Consider the following 6,017-nt stretch of genomic DNA (forward strand, 5'->3'; position numbering starts at 1 on the left):
CCCCGCTTCTACTAACCATAGCTCTATTCTCTCCTTCTGAAAGTTCAATGTATTATTACAACTGTTCTTTCTTTGTTTCTTTGTTTCTTAGCTCCCACTTATGACTGAGGACAGGCAGTATTTCTCTTTCTGTGCCTGGCTTATTTCACTTGTAATATTTTCCAAGCTCATCCATGTTGCTGTGAGTGGCAGAATTTCATTCTTTTTTATGACTGGGTAATATTCCATTGTGTATATAAACCAAATTTTTGCATGTTTTTGTTTGTTTGCTTGTTTTGTTTTGTTTTAGAAGAACTCAAATCCACTTTAATTTATTTATTTTTCATTTAAATCCTTTAGTTTAAATACTTGAGCGGTACAGCATCACACAGATTCTGTGTCCAATTGCCTTGGCAGGAAGGTTGCTTTGGAATTTGGCATGAACCATGCCACTATTTCCATGGGCATGAGTTACCTCTCCCCAGATTACTTTGGTCTTGTTTGGTTTGCCACCAGGAGTCAAGTCTTGTTCTTGGCTTTTTACACGTAAGCACATCTCTTGCTCAAGTAAAATTCAGTTTCATCTCGGGCATAAACACCTTCAATTTTAAGAAGAGCTGTGTGCTCCTTTTGGTTCTGGAGACCTCACTTATAGCTAGCAAAAATGGCCTTAGACCACAGCCTTCCAGACATATTGCCTTTTAGAAGCCCTGTTCCTGGCAGGCCTCCACAGGCTCCGAGATGGAAGAAAGAACTTTTTTCCCCCTATGCGTTGGCTGCTCGTTTGAGCCCTTCAATCTGGAATCTCATGCCCTTCAGTTTGGGGCAATTTTCTTTCATTATTTCTTTGATAATTTTCTCCTATCTTCTCTGTTCTTTCTTTGGAGATGCTTATTATTTGGAAGTTGACGATTCTCTATCTCTTAGTCTGTTTACTGTAATTTTTGAAAGATTTTATTTTGTCTTCCAATCCTTCTGTTATCAAACAGAAAGGAGTTTGTCTGCCTGTGCAGTCCCAGCCAAAACATCTGTACACCAAGATTTGCAGTAGGAAAGATTAGCATTTATTGGAGGTTGCCAACCACGGAGAACAGGCCAGCTAATCCTGTACCTGAACTCCCTGAAGGCTTAGAATCGTAGGCATTTATAGGGTAAATTTTGAGAGGAGGGGTCTGGAGGATTTTGACTGGCTTGAAGTGCAATCAGCATAGCTTGACTGATGTCTTCCTTGGCTTCTCAGGGTCTGGATATTACGTGCCTCATAGCAAGAACCTCATAGACCAGATTCTCTAGAAAACAGCTCTACACTTATGTAAATAATGTCATCCTACCCCACAACCAAGGTTCAAAATATTAAATAACCATGGGAAAAGAGGGAACTCAGAGAAATGCATGCTAAGCTAGCCTTTATGCTTATCTTATATTTTGCTAGACAAACATACTCCTATTTCTGGGGAGTTAGCCAGCAAGTTTGCCTTGGAAACTTCCTCCAAGGCTGAGGCCTGCTCCAGCCCTAGGGGAAAAGGATCAAATACCAGGAGCCTTGCTATTGTACTTCCATCATATTTTTAAAAATTTCTGTTTCATATATCTAAATGGTAAGGGACTTTATTATTCTCTAAAAATTTTTGAGCATCCTCTTTTTGTTTAATGGATTCAGTACCTGTAAAGTGGGAATAATGCTTGCCATGTTTGCCTCAGACAGTGACGTGCATGTGTGAGGTACTTGCCTCCACTGGCACCCTCCACTCCCCACACCCCACCCCAGGCATCCTTCTGTAAAATTTACATTTCTTGCTAACACTTTTGGAGTTGAGTTCATTTGGAGAACACTGGTAAACATATAATTACAACATATTCATTTGACATTTATATAACTGTAACTGGATGCAAGGTACTGGGGATACAGCAGTTAACAAGAGAGACACAGTTCTGTCCTCATGAAGGGTGTAGTCCAGCAGGTGACAATGGTAGAGCAGTTAATTCCCATTGCGGTCAGTGCCGGGAAGGACAGATGTGAGGTGCTGGAACATGGAACGTGGAACAATGGGTGTCCAAGTAAAGAGGCTGAGTGGAGGGGTCTGCAAGGCTGGGCCAAGAACATTTTTCAGGGTAAAATGAACCCCCCAGGCAGAGAAGTGGGGAATAAGGACGCAAATGAGAGCAACACTGGCCAAGTCTCAGAGCCACGTGAAACAGCACAGTATGTTTAGGGATCTGGGGACTTGGACTTGTTGAAGCCATAGTGTTGAGTGTGAGGGGGAAGAAAAGCATAATTCTGCTGCAGTGTTAGTGCAGAGTTAGTCAGGGAAGCTTACTTTTCATGCTAAGAAACTTGGACGTGATCCTGTCTGACCTGGTCCTGCTAAGGTTTTACAGATGAGAGAGATCGTTTGTCCTTTTGAAAACTTACTCTGGAGGCAGTGTGGGTGATGGGCTAAAAGGGAGGGAGGTGGAAGCAAGAAAGCTGCAATAATACAGGTGAGAAATGATGAGGACCTCAACTAGGGTAGGCAGGAGGGGACAGACTTAGGGATGTTTGGTGAAACATTTGAGGGTATCTGCTGATGGACCAGCAAGATAAACTCCAGCAGGATCAGGTGGATATGTGCTGGACAGGCTGCACAGTCTTGCTGGCACCACTCACATCATGTTGTAGTTATTGTAATCTCTGGGAATAGTGGCACCTCGACTTGTGCAGTGCACAGCCTGGGCAGCCTTACACAGCAATCCTGACTCTAATCTCATCTGCTTCTGTTACTTTCGAACTTTAGCAATTTATCCTTTTTTTTTTTTTTTTTTTTTAAAGATGACCGGTAAGGGGATCTTAACCCTTGACTTGGTGTTGTGAGCACCATGCTCAGCCAGTGAGCGAACCGGCCATCCGTATATGGGATCCGAACCTGGGGCCTTGGTGTTATCAGCACCGTACTCTCCCGAGTGAGCCACGGGCCGGCCCAAACTTTAGCAATTTAAAAAATTTTCTTCCTCTTAGCTTTTAATTTAAACCACTTTCTTTTGGAAAAATCTCAACTAACATTGTAGAGGGGGTTAGGAAAGAAATGTAATTGGGGAATGACATTGTCTTATTTTTCTCTGTAATTTAGCCACCTTTCACTTAAGATAGCAGAAATGGGAGCTAAAAACTTTGAGGTTGAAGATGTGGCATTATGAATGTTCCCACAGATCACAGAAACACAAGTAGACAGCAGGTGCTGGTCTTGCACTAGCACTTATACCCTGATGGAGACTCAGAGGCCCGACATCTTTTCACAGTAGAAGAAAATCTTTGGGAGCCAATTTTGCTGTCGGGTGCAGATGTATTCCTCAACAGTCTAAATACATCTCCAGCTAATAAACAATTCGATAAATCTTTTCTGGTGCATTCTGTTTCTTAAATGATACAGCCAAAGAAGATGGAACATATGAGTTTGGATTCTCTCTCTGCAGTGGATGTGGGGATATAAGTGAGCTCAGTTTCACACATTCCAAAGGGGTCATTAATTGGGACTCTTAGGATGCACTCCAAGTGTCATGTCTAATTAAGTCAAACCAAGGATTCAAAGGCTTTTCTTACTCCATGCACAGAAAAAGTCATGAAGTCATAGTAAATTTATATGAAATTTCATAACTTTGTCCCTCCTTCCCCATTCTCCTTTTCTGGCATGTAGCTATTAGAGTTTGCAAAAGATAAATACGTGCCAAAAATTCAACTGGACACGATCTAAAAATACTTTTATCTTAGTTTGTACTTTGGAAGTGTGAAGCTAGTTTTCTTTAGCAATCTTGCAGTCAATCCACACAAATTCCATCTTTATGAATATGGGTCTTTTTTTTAGAGGTGGCAATGGGGTTTATCAGAATTTGGGGCAGGTATAGCTGGAGAAAGCATATGGTAAACCTATTACTTAATACAAACTATCAAACTTAAAATTTGCCAAAATATTTTTAGCAGGTATACAGAAGATGAAGTAAAATATAAGCATGGGAGGGCACAAGAGAAATTGGTCTAGGGAATCGGAATCCATCACCAAGTTAAGCAAAATGAGTGTTTTGACTTAGTTCAAGATTGAGTAGAGGATGTCATAAGTAATATTTTGGGGGAAAGCCCCAAATGTGAATATGAAATGATATGCATGTGGGAACAACAGTAGTGTACTGAGTGCCTCTCATCTCAGGACTATGCTTTGCCTGTGGGCTCAGGCTCAACCTGCTAGATCTCTCCATTTTACAGATTAAAAAAAACCTGAGGCCGATATCTACAAGCAGGTAAGAGGCAGAGTTTGGATTAAAATTTCTGATTAAAAAACTCAGGTTCTCTTTCAACCTCCCAGTGTTTTTCTGTAACTTCAGAGAGATAAATAAGTCATCCTGGGCTGTTTAATTTTCTGCGTGGCTAAGGGTCCACCCATTCAAGAAGTTAAACAGAAAAAGCTTTCAAAAATTACATTATGCATCGCCTTGCCTCCTTCAGTGTGGTATACCAAACATTTAATGACCTTTTCCTGAAAACTCATTCTTGACATAGGTGACTGGACTATACCCTAAATGAGGTGACGCTCCTGGGGTCTGAGGTGTGGGGGGCTAGCAGTCCACACTGTGGAGCTTTCCCAGTTTGCTTGCAGAGTATGATTTTGATTTTTCCCCCAGCTGCTACTCATGTGCTTTAACTGCTTTTCTTTTTTAAATTTTAATTGACACATAATAATTGTACGTATTTCTGGGGTACAATATGATGTTTCAATATAAGTATACATTGTGTGAGAATCAACTCAGTGTTTAGCATATACATCACATCATTTCTTTGTGATGAAAACATTCAAAATCCTCTCTTCTAGCTATTTTAAAATATACAATATTGTTTAGGGGCCAAAGGAAAACTTCCTCTTCACTCCTGAAGTTTCATTAATAAAAATCACTGATGAATTTAGATAAATATGAAGAAAAGGCACAAACATTTTATTATTTAACATGCTGGGAGAAGGCAAAGCATGGGGGAATCATAAGAGAACAATGTCCCAATTTTCCATTGGGGTGCAGAACTTATATACCCATCTCCATAGGGAAAGGGGAGATGGGGGTGTAGGAGTAAACGATTCTTAGGGGGATGAAATGGGCCTTGGGAACATACAATGACCCAGAACAAAGTCCATCTGGCTGGCAGAGCAGACAATGACTGGTAAATGATTTTCTTTAAAATACTGAATGGGTCCTACATAGAAGCAATGGTCTGTGACAAAAGTCAGTCCAGGGGTGCTGTCAGACTCGTCTTCCTTTCTGTGATAGAGTTAAATTGATAAAAACTTTGACAGCCTTCTGCAACCCAACAATTGTCAACCACTTGAAGTTCTTTTCCTTTCTTAAAAGGGGATTGCCCACTGCCTTAGAAACTAGATAATTAAACCACTTAGAAATGTATGTAAAGTAAAAATAAATAGGCCTTAAGGGCTGGCCACAGGAAGCCCACAAGAGCACAGATTCCTTAATTTCTATTTTGGTGTTACAGCAGTCCCACTGCATACCTCTTAGGTTCATGCTGTGTGCCGGACAGATGAGAGCACCATCTCACTGAGTCCCAAGCAAGTGAGGTGCGATGAAACTTTCATTAGGAGCAAGACACACACACACACACACACACACACACACACACACACACACACACACACACACACACACACACACACACACACACACACACACACACACACACACACACACACACACACACACACACACACACACACACACACACACACACACACACACACACACACACTATTTTATTTTCTCACTGGCACTGACCTACTGCACTTAAAAATTTCCACCAAACTCAAAAAATAATTTTACTTCTGAAGAAAGGAAATACTTTACATACCCATTTAGCATTTTTTACTATTCTACTAAGAATTTTTTTTCCAATAATGGAATGCATTTTCCCATTGCAAAAGCCTTTGCAACACATTCACATAGACTTGTCACTAATAAATCTTTTCTTAGTAAGAAAATAATAGAACGTGAACATAAATTTGAGTTTTAAT

At 40.6% G+C, this 6,017-nt stretch overlaps 1 pseudogene; it reads right to left on the minus strand.

The window, feature by feature from the left end:
* Positions 1-340: 340 nt before the first annotated feature.
* LOC134365228 (large ribosomal subunit protein eL33-like) lies at positions 341-672 on the minus strand (annotated as a pseudogene).
* Between the last annotated feature and the right edge of the window lie 5,345 nt (positions 673-6,017).

The sequence above is a fragment of the Cynocephalus volans genome, chromosome 16 (genome assembly GCF_027409185.1).
Source record: "Cynocephalus volans isolate mCynVol1 chromosome 16, mCynVol1.pri, whole genome shotgun sequence".
Taxonomy (NCBI): Eukaryota; Metazoa; Chordata; class Mammalia; order Dermoptera; family Cynocephalidae; genus Cynocephalus; species Cynocephalus volans.